The sequence below is a fragment of the Puntigrus tetrazona genome, chromosome 14 (assembly GCF_018831695.1).
Source record: "Puntigrus tetrazona isolate hp1 chromosome 14, ASM1883169v1, whole genome shotgun sequence".
Classification (NCBI taxonomy): Eukaryota; Metazoa; Chordata; class Actinopteri; order Cypriniformes; family Cyprinidae; genus Puntigrus; species Puntigrus tetrazona.
In genome coordinates, this window is record NC_056712.1 from 17,158,881 (window position 1) to 17,178,633 (window position 19,753).

A 19,753-nucleotide genomic window follows, 5' to 3' on the forward strand; every position below is an offset into this window, starting at 1 on the left:
GATCAGCACCAGGAGATGACCTTCATTGGAGACCAGAACACCTAGATGGTGCCCCGTGGACAGCTCACCGGAACCAGACACACACAAGTCCTTTATGCAATCTGACATAGCTGCGTTTAAAATTGAACTGGAAATTAAGTGCTGGTCGCCCGGCCAGAGAACTGGCCCCAACTGTGCCTGGTTTCCTCCAAGGTTTTTTTTCATGGATAGTTTTGTTACGGATGGGGTTTTGGTTCCTTGGTGCTGTCGCATCCAGCTTGATTAGTTGGGACACTTAATTTCTAACGATTATCGTTGATTTGATTACAAACACTGTCTCTGCATTTAATAATAAAAAAAAAGCGTTTAATCCTGTCATTGTACATTACTATCACTCTACTCTCCTATTTCATACTGTTCAGTGCTTTGACAATCTGTATTGTTAAAAATGCTATACAAATAAAAGTAATTGATTGATTTCAAGGAAAAAGCACCTTAAAAAGGGTTTATGTGACTTATGAGTCATAACCTGCCCTCAATATGAACTGTTAATGATCAAGTCACTTAAGATTTACTGATGACATTATATAAGGACAGCATTTATTAAATAAATGGAAAACAGCATTACTGTTCATTGAAGAGTAATACTTAAGATTCTCTCCTACAGAGGGCTGCAATAATGTATGTCTACAAATCACTTGATTTTAAAATGATATGAAATGAATTTCACATGTTTGAGATCTTCACACCAATTGAGAGACCTAAAATACTGTCCAAGACTCCGGAGATGTCTTTATGAATGCTGTGCGTGTCATCATCTCGCCTCCCTTGTTGCACCTCTAAACGCAAAAGCAATTTCCTTCCAGGATCCTGGAGAAAAAGCAAGAGAACTTGACCTTTACTCAGACAGAAATTTCCTTTCAAGTAAACAGGCTTCTCACCACCAACCTGTGACAGAGGCTCACATTTATCACCAGCACTGATAAAATCTGCTCGGACCTGAGGGAGAACACTTTCCCAGCTGCTCACCAAAATACTCTACTCTGAGACCTTCAAGACATTCAAACCAAAAGAATTCTCCAGATACGGACATTTGCACTGTAATGGCCACAACAATTAGATTTTTTTTTTCCACATTTACTCATCCAGTTAAAAGTGGTTTCTTTGAAATACACTGAAGCAGACAATGCCCTACTTTTGGTCAGCAGCATCAGCCATTTGGATTTTAGGACAGATCCAGTGGACTGTTTAAAAGCAAAATGGGACAGCCCTCTATGGTCCACTCTCTCGGCATTGCACGTAATAACCACTGTGTTCGCGGTAGCTGCATACTCCAGGCTATGGACATTATTCCACCTTTGTAATGTAAAGCACATCTTAAAATGCAATTGCCTTTGCCGGCGACAACAGCAGGGGGCAAAATAAAGGCCTTAACAGGTCAAAGAACTCCAGAGGGACTTCATTCACCTTCCAAGGGCACTGAATTTATGGGATCTCTAGACCATAAACGCAAACTCTTTGGTCTGGAATAAACAAGCTTGCGCTGCTTTGAATAAATAAACAGTGGAAACCATTTTAGTTTGGTTTTCAGTATCGCTAAAAACTAGGCAACAAGGTTGCTAACTACATTCAATGCATCAGTAAACCCCCAATGACCTTATTTCCAAGTGCACCATAGGGACAATTTAAATGGTAATATATTACAAGTTTAACATCAGGCTCGTGCAATAAAGCATACACTTGCCTTGGAATCCATATCGTTCTGTTCGATGAAACTGTTGTGAAGGACGTTTGCATCTCTGGAGATGTTTTTAAAACTTCACCTCTGAATACAGTTGAAACCAGTGGATTTAATTGCCATATTTCCTGAGAAGATGAGATGTCAGGTAAATGTTATTCAAAACTGCCTGTACTCGATTATTCGGTTTTTTTACAAGGTTGAGAAGCTAGTTGCACATCTGTGTCTATCACAAGGCAGTGGGCGTAAAACGTATAGCACATTCAAAGTGCAAGGTCTTCTTTTTATACAGGGACAAATTCAATTTTATCACAGAGATCAAAGGAAGGGCATGACCTGCCAGCATTTACAAGATTTCAAATAATTCACTTTTCCACCACAGTATTATAAATTAGCCTGTCATACAGACTGGTCAAAACACAAGCCCTGCAGGAACCTTGGCTCAGGGATATTCGTTTAATATTTTCTATGAAATACGAAGACTTATTTAAAAGTAGTTGACTGGCTAATCATGCTAACCTTGTATAAAATGAATGTATTTAATTGTGCAGCGCATTTCATTCGTATGTAGCAGGTAAATCTTTAATTATGCTCCTCAGATGAAAGGATTAAATAGGCAGTCATAAGGTAATATACTGTAAGCGTCGCTGTGATATTCACTCCATGATCACAGATTCTATTAATAGAGCCTTCTCATTCGCAAAAGGTTTCTTTGAAAGTGTAATCCAGTGAAGTCACTCTCGGTGCTCCCCTGCGGTATCCACAGCTCTACTGGTATTTTTTTTTTTTTTTTTGCTTTTTTAATATCTTGTTATATTTGTCTTTCTCTCAGCACACATATCCAGTTCATCACAGTATCAGATTGGAAGCTCCATTCTTACTTTACCATAAGGCCGCCTACGGGTTCAGGATAACTAGTTTCATTTCGGAGCACTAACAGTAGATGGACATAAATGTCTTTCATAGAAATGCCTTGGCATTAGAGAACACGTACATCGGGGACATTAAGCTCTAGGAATCCCTGCTCCAAACCCTATGCTGAAGCAGATAGAAAGGCAAAGCCATTGTGAGATTTTCTGAATCATTCACTAAAAGTGACAAGGAACAGCCTATTATAATAAAGATATAGTTCTTTAAATGCAGTAATGTAATGCAATTTTACCCCACTCTATCAAATGTGCCCTTTAACTCATGGTAATGGTTGTTAAAGACAGTACCACACTAATCTGTCTGGTATATCCTGATTTCACACTATAGAAATACTGCTTTTAAACCTTCTGGGAATGCACTGCATGTAAACTTGGCAAATACAAGTCTTGGATAAGTGCACATAGTTTGTTGTCAATAACTTAGTGATTTATGAAGTATACCTCACATACAGACGTGGACAAAATTGTTGGTACCCTTTGGTCAATGAAAGAAAAACTCACAATGGTCACAGAAATAACTTTAATCTGACAAAAGTAATAATAAATAAAATTCTATAAATGTTAACCAATGAAAGTCAGACATTGTTTTTCAACCATGCTTCAACAGAATTATTTAAAAAAAATAAACTCATGAAACAGACCTGGACAAAAATGATGGTACCCCTAACTTAATATTTTGTTGCGCAACCTTTTGAGGCAATCACTGCAATCAAACGCTTCCTGTAACTGTCAATGAGACTTCTGCACCTCTCAGCAGGTATTTTGGCCCACTCCTCATGAGCAAACTGCTCCAGTTGTGTCCGGTTTGAAGGGTGCCTTTTCCAGACTGCATGTTTTAGCTCCTTCCAAAGATGCTCAATAGGATTGAGGTCAGGGCTCATAGAAGGCCACTTTACAATAGTCCAATTTTTTCCTCTTAGCCATTCTTGGGTGTTTTTAGCGGTGTGTTTTGGGTCATTGTCCTGTTGCAAGACCCATGACCTGCGACTGAGACCAAGCTTTCTGACACTGGCTAGTACATTTCTCTCTAGAATTCCTTGATAGTCTTGAGATTTCATTGTACCCTGCACAGATTCAAGACACCCTGTGCCAGACGCAGCAAAGCAGCCCCAGAACATAACAGAGCCTCCTCCATGTTTCACAGTAGGGACAGTGTTCTTTTCTTGATATGCTTCATTTTTTCGTCTGTGAACATACAGCTGATGTGCCTTGGCAAAAACTTCGATTTTTGTCTCATCTGTCCACAGGACATTCTCCCAGAAGCTTTGTGGCTTGTCAACATGTAGTTTGGCATATTCCAGTCTTGCTTTTTATGATTCGTTTTCAACAATGGTGTCCTCCTTGGTCGTCTCCCATGTAGTCCACTTTGGCTCAAACAACGACGGATGGTGCGATCTGACACTGATGTTCCTTGAGCATGAAGTTCACCTTGAATCTCTTTAGAAGTCTTTCTAGGCTCTTTTGTTACCATTCGGATTATCCGTCTCTTAGATTTGTCATCAATTTTCCTCCTGCGTGCCACGTCCAGGAGGTTGGCTACAGTCCCATGGATCTTAAACTTCTGAATAATATGTGCAACTGTAGTCACAGGAACATCTAGTTGCTTGGAGATGGTCTTATAGCCTTTACCTTTAACATGCTTGTCTATAATTTTCTTTCTGATCTCTTGAGACAACTCTTTCCTTTGCTTCCTCTGGTCCATGTCGAGTGTGGTACACACCATATCACCAAACAACACAGTGATTACCTGGAGCCATATATATAGGCCCAATGGCTGATTACAAGGTTGTAGACACCTGTGATGCTAATTAGTGGACACACCTTGAATTAACATGTCCCTTTGGTCACATTATTTTCAGTGTTTTCTAGGGGTACCATCATTTTTGTCCATGCCTGTTTCGTGAGTTTATTTTTTTAAATAATTCTGTTGAAGCATGGTTGAAAAACAATGTCTGACTTTCATTGGTTAACATTTATAGAATTTTTATTTATTATTACTTTTGTCAGATAACAGTTATTTCTGTGACCATTGTGACTTTTTCTTTCATTGACCAAAGGGTACCAACAATTTTGTCCACGTCTGTAAAAGTCTCACTATCAAACGAAACTGCTTTCTGTTGGTCTACACAGCAAACCATCATGACCAAATTGTACCAGCTGAAAAATCTTTTCATGACAAAATTCACAAGATCAAGTTTTATTTAAATGACTTTCCTTTGAAAATTTACAGAATAATGTTATATGCAAATGCACCTTAATATAAAGCTCAACAGCTAGCTGAAATATCTTAAACTTGTCATGTGTAATGTGTATGTGTGCAAGGACTTTTGGTATTTAACCTGACATTTTATACAATCAATACAAAGGTTTTAAATAGACAGATCAATGCTGGGTTAATGCACAAAAAACGGTTTCATGTGTTCCCCAAAATTCTTCAGGTTACAGAAGTATTACGATTTTGAATAGTGTGTTATTACACAAATTGTATCATGGCAAATAAAACTAGTCGGCTCATGATTTTAAAAGAGATGTGCACCAATGCATCAGAAAAGACAGCCAAGACTTAGCCTTTTTTGGAAAGAGGCAGATTTAGCCTTCAAAGATGTTTATATGAATGGAAGCATTGGGGACATTCAGCAATCTGGTCATCCTTGGCTGAAGTAGTTGAGAAGTCATAAGCAAAATAAAACATAGATTAGCACTGGGCTTTAGCTCAAATGTTTAGTCATGTTTATTTGTGCAACTTCAAACTCTAAAACGAAAAAGAGTTTTATTAAAACCTACCTGAAGTCTTTCAAATGGGAATGTACTTTTTTCAATAAACTCATTGGAAAAAAAAGAGAAAGTAGTAAACAAATGCTTTACAAAAATCGGATACGGTCACATAAAACCAGGTCTCTTTTGAAAGAAAACCCACAGAGACCATTTAATATGAAAAGCTAATTTTCTAATTCAGCAAATCGCATTTAATTGCAAGTTTAAACGAGGACAACAGTAGAGCTCAAATTCACGAGGACCCATATCAATTACATCAATTATTCAATTATGAAAATGCCCCACCAAAGACATTTGAAACCTTCATCTAAAATGTAAAAAACAGATGTTTTTCTCTCTCTTTAGCAAACCGAAAACAAAAAGCAGTGATATACCTGTCAGAATAATGGACGTAGCAGTGGTGGGAGGGAATGATGATGAAATTAAGCATCCTACTTTCTCAGTTAACAACCCAAAGGGGATGCTAAGATTTTTTTGTGGCGGGAAAAAAGCCCCTTCCTTGCCTCTCAATCACACTGACTAATTACAAAGCTAACGCAGTTAGTCACGTATAATGGCAGAGCTGAGTGAATGGAGCCTCATAAGACAGCTGGACTATTGCCCTCAAGGACATGAACCGGAGTTCTCTTCTCCAGACGCCATGAATACAAACCTACGCAGAGACATGCAGAGCCTATAAAGTTTGTTTGTGGGTATTTAGTATCCCATCTCGGCTAGACTGAACTCATGAGCTTTTTTTCCGGCTGAAGGTCAGGGAGGGGGTAAGCGGTCATTTGGAATGAAAATCAAGCCATCCACTCTTTCCTTTATTTTTCACTGAGGACTTGCCGCTTTTGATGTTTGCCTACAAAACCCAATTACAAACATCAGGAAGAGAGAATCTGATCATAAAATTTCTCTAGCCATCTGCAGTAACACATAACGGGCTGCGTAAAATGGGTTTACCTGTTACATTAAAATATAGCTATCCTCTGGGTTTATAGCAGATGATGCAAGGTGACCCGTGTTGGATAACTTACTTTTCAAAGGGAACGAGATCAAAGGTAGGATCTGATCTTGTCAACTTACACACTGTAACAAAACACCAGGATTTTCACTGTCACTGAATTTTTATATAACTATGGTTACATAAGCCATGTCAGAGGTTTTTGCGTCCAAGAGAGGGAGGCAGTAGCACCTTAAAAACCGGGAGAAAAATAAACGGCTATTCCATATATAGATGCAAGAGTTAAACTATTTGTATTTCTGAATCAACACTGTGACGGGAGTCATCGTCTGCTCATCTATTGCATATGACTAGCTTATTATGACCAAATGGGTGAAAGCGTAAGAATCGGACCAAAACATACTGATGACTCATCCTTTACTAGACAAATTTTTGTCCTAACAAATGCTGTCTACAATCCAGTTTACTAATGTCTGCAATGGATTAGCAAGCAGTAAAGTTCATGCAGTGTAAGGTCAATAAATAAAAAAAAATTAAAAAAATCTAAAAATTATTATTAAAAAAGCCTTCTAATAATTTAATATTACTACTAACCCTCTCTACCACACTGTTAGCATATTTACAAAATCTAAAAATTTAAATACGTTTTCATATTGTACATTTTAATGTTGTAATGCCTGAAAGTACTTTTGCTTTAAAAACCGGGTCGATTTCAGTGTTCTGTTTTTAATGTATTTTCACAAAACATAACATTTTAAATAAGTCAATTATTGACGGCATAAATTAAAATAATAACAGCCATCTCAATTTAACCTCTAAACAGAGCAACTATCTTCGGTTTAGTCGCCTACCACACAGCACAGAGTTATATCTATCATACTTTCTATAAAGGAAATGAATAAATGCATTGAATTTATGTTTCCTATAAAAAATAAACAATAAATCTAAGGGACAGGAGTGGCAATCATGTGACCCAAATGTAATCCCCAGGTGAAGCTGATGTAAGGATACTCTTTGTGGCGAGCAAGAGCCTCTTTCTCTTGATTTAAAGGGCTCTCCATTAGCTGTCGCACCACTAGGGCATCTGTCAGCTTGATTGCACATCAGATTCATAAAAAACAGCAGAGAAGTGTGAAGTGGGCATTCCGGTGTCCCTGTGCAATAGCATCACTGCTTTCCAGAGGCATATTAGGATAGCTGCACTATTTTAGTGCGACACTCAAGCAATCTCCGAGCTCAGCTCCACAGACCTGAGAGGATTACCTGGGGAAAAGGAGGATTTCTATTTGCATGATAACTGCTGAATCTAGTCTGCTTTATTCTTTATTAGTTACAGTAAGTCCTTCTTTCATTAAATGACACAGTCAGAAAGGGTTGTGCAAAGACTGTGACATACCCGTTGAAACGTAAGCCTGACACACACTCTCTCTCTCTCTCACACACACACGCAGATGCGCAGTCAATGTCATCTTTAATGAACTTCAGGTCATATCAAATCAACTGAGTCTCAAGTCATAAACTTTTATGATTAGTAGAAATAGATCATCCACAGCAGATGAGCTGCAGTGTTTTCTCTGCACTGTAATTTCCATGCACAGCACAGCATCTCTCATCTCACACATCTGAGTGTGCAGCTCTCAGTGCAGAGAAAAAGGGACAAAAATATGAAAAGATTAAAGAACAGTTATGACCATTAAAATAAAGAGATGGTTGACTAAAAATGAAGATCATGCCATTGCTAACTCAACATTCAACTTCTGCATACAGTTAGTTCCTTTTATTTTAGTTTATTTATTCATTCAAGATTTTTAAATTTTTTTCAGAGACTTTGAAGAAGTGCTGGTTGCCATTTTCAGTGCACATTTATATATATATATATATATATATATATATATATATATATATATATATATATATATATATATATATATATATATATATATATATATATATATATATATATATATATATATATATATATATATATATATATATATATATATATATATATACATACATATATATATACACATACATATATATATATATATATACATATATATATATATATACATATATATATATACACATACACATATATATATATATATATACACATACATATATATATATATATATATATACACATACATATACATACATACACACACACACACATTTTTACTTATCAGTCATGATTGTTCAGAACAACTCACCGAAGTTTAAAAAAAATCTCTTATTTTACTGTAAAAAAAAAAAAAATGGAGAGTCTGAAATTGCTAGTGACTTTAATAAATGTAACTTTTTCAATAATGCAAACTTTGAAACCACTTCAGAATGTATTCCAATGTGATAATTGTGATTTCTCTGTAGTAATTTGTGAAATTGTAGTTGTCAATTATATTTTTTTAGCTTCAGTGAGCTGTTAACCATAGCAACAGGATCACTAAGTGTGGCCTTAAATATTTCACATCAACCACTTATGATGTTTTATGGCACTCTTTCCATCATTTGTAAACCTTAAAAAAAGCTTCTATTGCTATTCACTGTAATTTTCATTTCTGAGTGGGCCATACCTTGAAATGCTATTATGTTGATATACTGCTGAAACACTGATCTTATTGAGATACCGAGGAGCTAACGGTTTAAAGACATTCACGTCTTTTCTCCTAATCTCATTTCACAGGAGACCACAGCTGGAGGAGATGTTTTCCTCTTTAGAGAAGCTCTACACTGCCCCGGTCTACACGGAGGAAAAAATGAAGCAAATAAATAAGAAGAAAATCGAATCCTTTCAGCCCTCACAGAAGTGCAAAGCAATGAATCAGCAAAATAAATTCTCTCCAGAGATAAACAAACATGATATTTCAGGGGCCAGAGAAGACTAGCTGGTCTCATAAAGTTCATTGGGTCCACTGACCATAAACGCAGCCGAGTATTCAGTCTCACGGCTTCCACAGTAACAAGTATAGCATCTCCAATAACAGATACACCTCAATGCACAGAGGCCTTTTTAAATCTGGATCCTAAAATGGCCTGACTTAAATACACGGCTGGCTGTGGGCTTATACATTCTCAGGCGTCCTGATACAAACAAATATTGGTGATCAACGGTGAACCATATGCATAAAGTGTAGGCGAATGCATAAAAGAAATTATTGGTTATGCAGAGACAAAGCCTGCTTCCGGAGACCAAAATAACACTCAAATATCTTTGCCCAAAACAATAAATCTATTACAAGAAAATTCATTTTGGCATCTAAATTTCTATGATCTGCTAATAAATAAATATCACTTTTTCTAAATAATTCAGTAACCTCCACAAAGTTGTCAGTTGTAATTGGAATTTAAAGCAGAAGCAGCAGATTGTCTCCAGGCAGAGAATTAGGCCCAGAACTACTTCTTGGCTGATGGTTTTGTCTTTATTAGTCTAATTCATTTGGATTGTTTTCAAACATGGCTGACTCATTTTTTGACAAGGTGTAATTAATTACTATGCAAATGGTTTCAAGCAACACCCTCTCATTTTGGCATGAACAGGCGGCGTCTCAGTCTAGGTTTTGGAATGTCATCAGAAAAACTGAAAAATGAATTAAAAAAAAAAGCTTTGCTCAAGCGCAAGCAATCATGTGGAGAACTTGACTTCACAATGACATTTCTCCAAGAGATAAAAGAGCAATAATAGGACACAAGGCTGCAACACCTGCTGGTCCAGGTGCAGAGCCATGTGTTTTGAAGACTTCATATTGAAAAGTCTCCATCTCTGTGTTCTCTCAGGAAAATATAATTTAAATGTAATCCAGTCAGTCAGAAATTCTGTCCTAAAAACACACAAGTTTGGAAGAATTATTTATTTGATTATTTTTTAAAGAACCATTTACTTAATGATCTAATGTAGTAAAAACGTTCAAATATTCTAATGATTTATAAAGACTGCTTTGTATTTAAATTAGCGCTGGACAATAAATTATGATTAATCGCAAGAACAAGCAAACATGAACGTACTCACTCCATACAGAACACTCAAAGAAGGACTGTTTAGTGCAGAACTTGATCTTTGCAAAAAAAAAAAAAAAAAAAAAAAAGGATCTAAATCAATAGCAGTCACTAAGATTGTGAGGGATTTCACAACCATCCTCACCTATTTATAGTGTCTGATGCTCCGTGAACCATGAAATTAATAAATAGCATGCTTGGTAATTGCCTGGAAACCAAGTGCCGAGGAAAAGACTGCTATGAAATCTACGGCATCAGTTGCGGTTTCTAATAAGTTGTCACATCATTGTCGTTGACCTTCATGCAATTAAACAGAAGGAAGGTTTCTGATTGGTGAATGGCCTGAAATAATGGGGAAAGAAGAAGAATGCAGTGACATGGAGGTGACCTCAGTAGATAGGATCTCATAGTCTGCACTCTCAAAGATCACTCGGCACATTTCAACAGGGCCTAGAGAGAGAGAGAGAGAGCATCAAAATCAAATAGCTGCTCTCAAAGAAGCTGAGGGCAGAGCGGTTAGCCTGAGAAAAATATCAGCCTTAAATAAGTCGACATCATCAGTCCTCCCGAGGCAGAAGTGAAAGGAGAAGGACGTGGCCCTATTGAAACCAACGATGTGGTGTTACTCTTTGCCTCCAGGTAAAAAAAAAAAAAAGCACTCTGCTAAGATGAATTCAATCGCCGAAAGCTTATCGTTCACATTTATAAACTGGAGACTACAAAAGTCTGTCGGTGAATGACAGTGAATGTGTTGTTATCCTAATGATTGCTTGGAGAAAGGGCAGACGGGGACGGCAAGGAGACTTAGACATTGCCAAGAAAAGAGGAACAGAAATCCACTTGGCTTTTCCAGGTGAACGATCCAAGACGAGGCAATGAGAAAAGAGCGGGCGAGTGTAATAACCAGAGTGCCAGAGGTCCTGCCGTGAGTGATGAGCAGCTCATTGGACGCCTACGGAGGTCGATGAGGTCACCCTGCTCACATCGGAAGGACACTGATGTGTTCCTCGACTGTAACCGCAAACCGTAACAAAAAGACAAAATCAAAAAACGAAAGCGCAAGTTCAAAATGTCACAGATAAAGCAATGCCGTGCAATAAACATACACCCGAGAGGATCCCCACATTGCATCACTGAAGGGTGTCGATTTAGTCTGAAGTGTTTGCAGCTACAATGCCCTTTTTAGCTCTGAGCTCTTCATACACTTGACTCCGTTAAGTAAGAATCCCTATGGAAATCTGCCGACATGCTCTGTGTAATAATTGCATGCCAGATACCACGCTCTAAAATCCTGTTTTAACTTGCCAGTGCAAATGGAAAAACAGTCGATTCATTTTGCTGGTATTTAAAGGGTTGTTATTCGCTCATTTCTATCTCGCACCCCTTTGACAGTTATTGCATTGTGTGGCAAAGCTGGAAGGGATCAAACAGCATTTTGAAATGTGTCATGTTGTTTCAACATTACAAAGGACAATCGCATAAGCTCTTCAAAGCATGGATTTTTAATAAGAATCACTCAACTCAACATCGTAACTCTGTGGGAGTTCAAGTTAAAAAAAAAAAAAAAAAAAACCTAGTGCTTTTTATACGACCCACTGCCGATATGCAAAACAGACAATGTCTGGGTCGACCTCCTGGAATGCTGTACACTTAGGTGATAAATAGCACCTTAAACCTGGAAGTAAACTTTCAATAAAAAAAGTACAAGTAGACAAAAAGGCTAAGTGCAGATACACAGGTTTAAAGTCTGAGAAGTGACAAAAGTAAACTTTTCTCTTTGAGGAAGGCCCTGTACTGTAAATCCTTGACAAATATATCCAATCCATTCTGCTCTGCATGTTTGTTTGCATACTAAGCAGCTGCTAAACACTGGAAGAGCTGGTGAGAGTTTAGTATTATTGATTCAATACTGCCTCATCTGTTCATATGCAGAACTGCAGACTGTCCTCTATAGCTGAAGCAGAGTTCAGAGAGAAATCTTTATTGGTTGATATTTGTTAGTTATCAGAATCGTCCGAATTCACCTAAAAGTGAAAGAGAAACATTTCTCATATTTTTTTATTTTTTTGATTATGTAGCAGCCAGCAGAATGATGCCAGTCAGCCGTTCTAGTTCACATTATCCTGACTTTCTCCTTTCAACCTATGCCAGGATTTTTACTTTCACTGACCAAAAAAAAAAAAAAAAAAAAAAAAAAAAAAAAAAATTAATAAAAACCACACAGTGAATTAAATTAAAAAATGAAGTTGCTGGGCTTCACAGCAAAGTTTTTGTGCGCATGTTTGTGGCAACAATAATGCCATTTATTTTTAAGGTCATAAAAAAAGCTTCATATCTTCAAACGTGATAAAATCAAAATGAAAATGCATAAAATAAGATAAAATGTCACAATGTGTCAAACCTCAAAAGCTCCCAATCAGATGAACTCTGTTGGCATTTCATCAATATTATAGCCCAAAAGAACCCATCTATGCTAAACCAGGCAGGTCAATAATAATAATCTACCTATAGAGACACCCTCGCCCCAAAGAGCCTTCTGGTATAAGGAATGACTCTTTCCTTTGGTAATATAGCATTATGGAAGTGTCTGACAGGGCCTCTCTGCCAATGGCAGCACTGGCCTAGTGTTCAATATCTCACATGAAAATGAAAAACATGGCTCCATTACTACACAGAGCCTCAAATGTATGAAACGTTACAAGTGCATACCTTTCTGAGTTACTTTTAATATTAAACAAGAAACACTATGATTATGAAAGTGTACATTTAACATTGGTAAATAAATAAAATACTAATACTCAAGCATGCAAATTCATTAACAGAAAGCACATGTGCAAGCTGCAATATTTCACTCAAAAAGCAAATGTCTGCATCTCTTTAAAGCTAATAGTAAATATGTAAGAAATTATTCAACCATGGGCTGTTGAATTATTAGAATATAATACACCCCCGAGGTGGTAATGCATCTTTAAATGCACCCAATCCAAAATGTCTTAAGATTTATAACAAAAAACTCGGAAAAGTAGATGGTCTTCGAAACATGAGTTCAGTACATGAATAACATCCCGAAGCCAAGTCTGGAGCAAAAGAAAATTTTGCTTTGTCCATTTGTCCGAGTAATATTGAAATAATGTTTGGTTATTTTTTGGAACAAATGCATTCCCCATGGTGGACAGACCTTGGAGTCAACATAGTACAAAATTTTTTTTAAAAACCATCAAGGTACATGTCACTATATGTAACTATTTCAGCCATCCTTCTTGGAAAACAGCTCCACAAATTTCTAGTAGGAAAATAATGTGAGGGTGGGGAAAAGCAGATGGCAGTCACATCAAAAAGAATAAAAGTACCCATGTTGAAATCCTGCCATGGTGTGTTTGGCTCTGCCTCGTTCTGGCAGGCCACTCTTCGTCTTCCTGGGTGTAAAGTCCTGGATTAGACCGGCGTGGTGGACAGTTCCATGTTAATTCTCCTGGCTTCGGAATTAGACGCCCCCTTCTCTGCCATCCAAACAATAAACAAGACATCGCCTGCTGTTTGGAATAATCTCTTCTGGGCAAATATCAGGAGTTCTAGCAAACACGACTACCCAATGTAAATGCTGTTGATCCAGAATTTGCTTTACGGGGTGTTTTTCAGGACTTCAGACGGTGGGAGACATCCCTCAGGAGCAGCAATGGTTATAGAGGAGATTAGATTGCTATCAGACTGGATGAGAGCCGCACATAGAGGTTTCCACAGTTGCAGATGATGGTGACAACAGGGAAACAAATCTGTGTTACTGCACGAGATCAGATTACCCTTTGCTGATCTTGTTTTCTGGATGAAATCTCAAGATTCCCATGTGTCAGAACATGAAAGCTTGAAAAGGTAACTACTGAGTCATCATGACCACAAAAGAAAAAAAAAATGCTCCATGTCTTAACACATTGAAACATGTGTGAACGTTCTTCTGAGGCACATTATTTCATGTTGTGATGCTCATTGGTCCAATTAATTAATTTCAAAATAGCAACGCAATTCAAACAAGTTATTTTTTATACATCAATGACCATCATGTTTTTAGTTTCTGATTTAAAATTCATTTTGTTATTTTTCCTGGGTGCATAACGTGAAAACAAAAAATAAAAATGTCAGGGTCATATTGTCCTGATTTTTAAAAGCAGAGGAAAAAAGCTTCATTAGTTACGAAATATTTCCTAATTTCTTACATCGTATATATGAAGAGTTAACTCTGAGATAACTATTTTTAATAATGATCAAAAATCATGTTTTTTCATTGTTCATTCCAATGAATTAATTTTGATTAGGTTAAAAAAAATTGCAAAATATTTTTTTAATTTTATTGAAACTGAAAAGTTGTTTAAATGTTATGAAATTAATATAAATACAAAGATTAGTTTTCCAACAACCTGCCACAAGTTCTAGCGTTGATTTGTTTTTTCCTTTGTTTTCTTCTAGATACTCGTATACGTCACTAAACGCTGTGTCCCTCCATCAGAGCACAGGCTGACTTGTGAATCACTTCGCTTTCCACATGTTAATGAATGTTTTCAACATAAAAATGTGCTGCTGGACACAGTGTTGAGAAGTAAAATGTAATTAAAATAAAGTATATTGATTACCCCACAGCACGGACTATAAATAACAGAGACTATAAATAAGCGACGAGGACAGGTGAGTTGGCTGATTTATGCCTGTACTCCCGTGAACAGCAGAATAAATCATTCACAGCTATGTTCTTATTGAGTTATGAAGCCCCTCCGCACGCAAAATAATTGCCGCCTCTATGTCATCCTCTTGTCTTGTGTATTCCCAAAGAATGGCTGATTTGGTCGGTATGCACAGAGATGCATTTTGAATAGATCTAGTTTACAGCTGTTATTCCAGTCCTGTATTTCATACATTTAAAATCATTAAACAGCATGGAATATTTGTCATGGACCGTGACCTCCATGCTGCTATCCATCACAATAACGTTTGCTTTCCACAAGCCTTTGCTGCAGAGATGGAATAGAACTGAAGCATCTGGGTAACAAGACCGGTTTCTAGATAGCTTTCCATCGGTATGCATATGAGAAAATGCTTGTTCGCCATAATTAGCTGAAACTGAAAGGTGGATGAGTGCGTGATGTTTAGAAAAAATATTTCAAAGCAAACACTTCAAAGCTGAAAAGTTGAACTAGACCAACAGAACGTATGAGAGATGTATAAAAAGATCCAGTGTGCTCTACACGTGAGAATGGTAACCACGCATGAGTATAATCAATCGTTTCATGATAAGTGCACATACATAGACATCCACTATTATAGCATGCGACGCAACACGTAATCACTTTAAAAAGAAACAAAATTGCTGACAATTTACTCACTGAAAAAGTTGTCTTGTCAAAATTAGGAAAGAAATACACAGACTTCAAGCACCAATCACAAGCAAAAGTTCAAAACAGTTCTAAACAAATATGTTGGTGGATTTTGATTTGAGAAGACGGCAGGGGATTAACTTTTTTACCAATTTGTATTTTAGCCAAAAACAATGGTTTGGAGTTAAAACACTTTAATGATGGACAAGCTGTTTGGACTCTCATTCTGACGGCACCCATTCACTGCACAGGATACACTGGTGAGCAAGTGATGTAATGCTAAATTTCTCAAAATCTGTCCCAAACAAGAAACAAACTCATCTCGGGCGGCCTGAGGGTGAATAAGCTTTCAGAAAATGTGTGTTTTTATAGTGAATTGTGATTTGCAAACAATGGATACTGTGATCAGGGATATAGCGCTAAAAACAAGATACCATTAATTTAAAAGCAAAGCATGTTCTGCTTTTTAAATAATTTAGATTCCAACCATTTTAAATGTAAATGTGTTTTCATTATCGAGTGAGTTAATTTAATGATTTTACAGAAGTTTCTGTAATTAAATGAACTGGGCACTGGCAAACTAAGCTTATCACAAAACTAAATCCACAAACTAAAATAAAGGTAAGTAAACGCTATATTGTACAGTGAAAGGCCTTTAACCTTCACTGATCTGATGTTTGCATACAGATTATTAATTAGATTTTTTTTTTCAGTTCCAGGACATAAATGGCTTTATCTCATTATTTAGAGTGTTCCCAAACCTTTTGACTAATGCATTTACTTGCTTTTTACAGTCATTTGTAATAAACTAAATAAGGTTTGACAAATTCTGAATTGGCTTTTCACTAGAGGATGCTGGGAAATGAACCTCCCCTGCCGCCACACACTGGGTAATACCTGAAGCCCCCCACACTATAATGCAGAAAACAATCTTCACACGCATCCTAAAAGAAATCTTCTCAGCATATAAGATTCAAACAACATTTATCCAATCAACAGTTAGCATGTGAGGTTGCTGTTGCCAAGTTACTGTACAACAGTGTCATGTCAATAATTAAGCATGCATGGAGGTGACTTATTACAGTGATAAATATAGGACTCCAAACGAGCAACTCTGCCAATTAAAAACTGCCATTCACTCACACCATGTCCTAATTAGGAGGCACAAACCCAAGCTGAACAAATATATGGGGTGCTAAAGCAGACGTGAAGGACTAAATACATTAGAAGAAAATGTATGTTGAAGATAAACTATATGCTCCTGAATAAAATATGCTTTGTTGCGTCCCATCCCCATCTACTGATACACAACACCTTCCAAGCCTTGGTATTGACTTTAAAGCGCCCATTTTCTCTCTTTTTTTTTTTTTTTCTCCGAGAAGCTGTCAAATTTCAGAAATGAAGGGTTTTTAAAGCCTTCGCGGATCGTCCCAAACTTGTCATTATGTGAAACAATGTCTTTTGAAAAGGTCCACGGGCCTATTATCTTACCGGATGAAAGCCGCTGCGGTGGGCGACTTTGCCGACCTGACCACTTTGTAAGCAGCTTTTTGATGTTTTGTTTTTTTTATTATGATTTTTTCTCCCCACTCAAATTCCCGTGATCATAATAATATCCTGCCCTCGGATATCCAGAAGGTCTGCACATCCGCGTTTAACCGCATACGCCTATGAAAGAGATAGCGGGACAGTCGGAGCGCGTCTGGAACATCACTCGGGAGAAACGGATCTCTAAGGCCGCTTCATCACGTCAATTAGGAACTCTATCTCTAAAAGACGCATTACTGGACCTGAGGTTTGACGGATACGTGACAGCGGCAGTTCGTCCGTGACGTACTGATGCCGTGCTGTTTGGTAGACAACAACCGTCAAAGAGATCGCTTTCAAGCATCTTGGGTTACTGACTTGGTAGTGTCATTGATGGGCGTCCAGTTTAAAAACAGCACATGAGAGGGGGTCTATGACATTGAATGACATGACCTGATGGGACGAGCATAGGAAGATCTATATGCTGTAACAACTCAAAGGTTACAAATCATTGGTTTAATGAGTGCCTTAATTCTGGGTTGCTTTGATTGGAGCTGCCAGATTGATCACGGTTATTCTGCTTCAGTTGGCCCATCATGGTATCAGTTCCAAACACATTTAGCTCAATAACAGATGATGAGAGGAGCCCAGCCATGCTAATGGGCCACCATGCCCTGTGTCTGGGATAAAAGGCTGAAGTCTTGCCATCATCACTCAGACTGCTTGTCTATTCCCAGTCTTTTTTCGGCTGAAATAGAGCCAGTGGTTCTCATTAACACATGACTTTACATAGTTTAGTTAATTTCAAGCAGACGTGCAACTAATTGTCGTGTTACAACAGAATCTTCTAATGTCACACTCTGTGGTTTGAAAGGAACAATGTAAAGTCTCTGTTGGGAACAGATTGGAAATGTCATATCACATTTTACTTTACATGCAATAATAATATGGGGTCATGGCACAGTTAAAAAAATTAAAACAAAATTAATTGCTGACTTGTGTTTTAGTTTGATTTTTTTCAAGGAAAATGCTCATTCAAATAGTATTTATTTATATATTTATATTATATATATACACACACACACAAGTATATACATACCTGTATGTATATGTATATTAAGTCTAAATGCAGTTATTAATTATATTACAATTATTATTACATTTACTATTATTATTACTATTACTACTATTATTATTATTATTATTATTATTATTATTATTATTATTATTATTATTATTATATATTATTATATATTGTGTGTGTGAGTGTTTGGGGCAATAACATTTTATATTATATTATAATAAATACTACAAATATTATACAATATATAAAGATTTATTGTTATTTTTGTTGTTTTGATCTATTAAAGAATCCTGAAATTTTAATATGAAATGTTTTTTTCCGTAGACAGGAATATTGATGCTGAAATTTTAGCTTTTAATCAAATGAATAAATAACATTTTTAAATAATGATGAAATAGAAAACAGCTATTAAATTGTAGAAATATTAGCTTTTTTCCTCTCTTTCTCAAAAATAAATGCAGCCTCAGCGATCACAGCAATTAACCAGTCGTTTGAAAGGCAGCGTATAGGGTCTAACTGCATAAATATATCCGTGATTATAAAGAAAAATGCTACTTTGTGCCAAAAAGATGCAGTAGCTTACAGACGTTACAAATGTGCCACAAATAACCTCAACACCCCCAAATAACAGAGAATGCGAGTGAAACCACGAGAGAAACTGAACTGCTCACCGCAAGAGAGGAAATCACACATGCAGGCAGCAAAGAGATAGTTGGAGACTATGTGCATCTCTTTTTCTCACACACTTTTCTAGTGGCACTGTGCAGGCGTGAAGCAACAGCCTCAGAGTAATCCCGCCGTCTTCTCACTGTGCCTCTAATTGTTCCCCTAGCTGGCAGGTGCGTCTCTTGCTGCGGTCTCAGCAGGCGCACATACATGCGCACGCACGCACGCACACACACACACACACACGCATGAGCACACATGAGCACAAACACACCACAGATAACCAATTACATGTGTAAATACACCCCGATACGCACACATATGCTTGCATGTGCCCAAACACCCACACGTTCAGTACATGCATACAGTACTGTACGTCTAAATTACAGAGCTGACACTTTCGGACAGGTTGATGGGATTTCTGTCAGCTTTGTTTTAGCCCTTCTGCAGTAAGTCGCATGCGGTTCGTTACATGCACAGAACGGGGGGGGTGACATCTCGCACAAACTCGGCGAGATTGTGAGCTTCTCCTCCCACAGTCTTCCTCTAATCTATACAAGAAGTCAATATTTGCATTTATATTTATTTTCAGATGTCAACAGACTATTAATGAGATGTTCTGAATGAGGAATGTGCTCTTATTAGTGGGCTATTAGATCAGTGCTCAAAACCGCACTCGGAATGAGTGCTATACTGCTTTGAAACCACAGTTGATGGCGCTTGCACTGGAAAGATGCATCTGCTACTTGG

At 37.2% G+C, this 19,753-nt stretch overlaps 1 long non-coding RNA gene across 2 annotated transcripts in view; it reads right to left on the reverse strand.

Moving 5' to 3' along the window:
* LOC122357423 overlaps positions 1-19,753 on the reverse strand; it is a 200,358-nt gene that overhangs the window by 81,071 nt on the left and 99,534 nt on the right. The window lies entirely within an intron of this gene.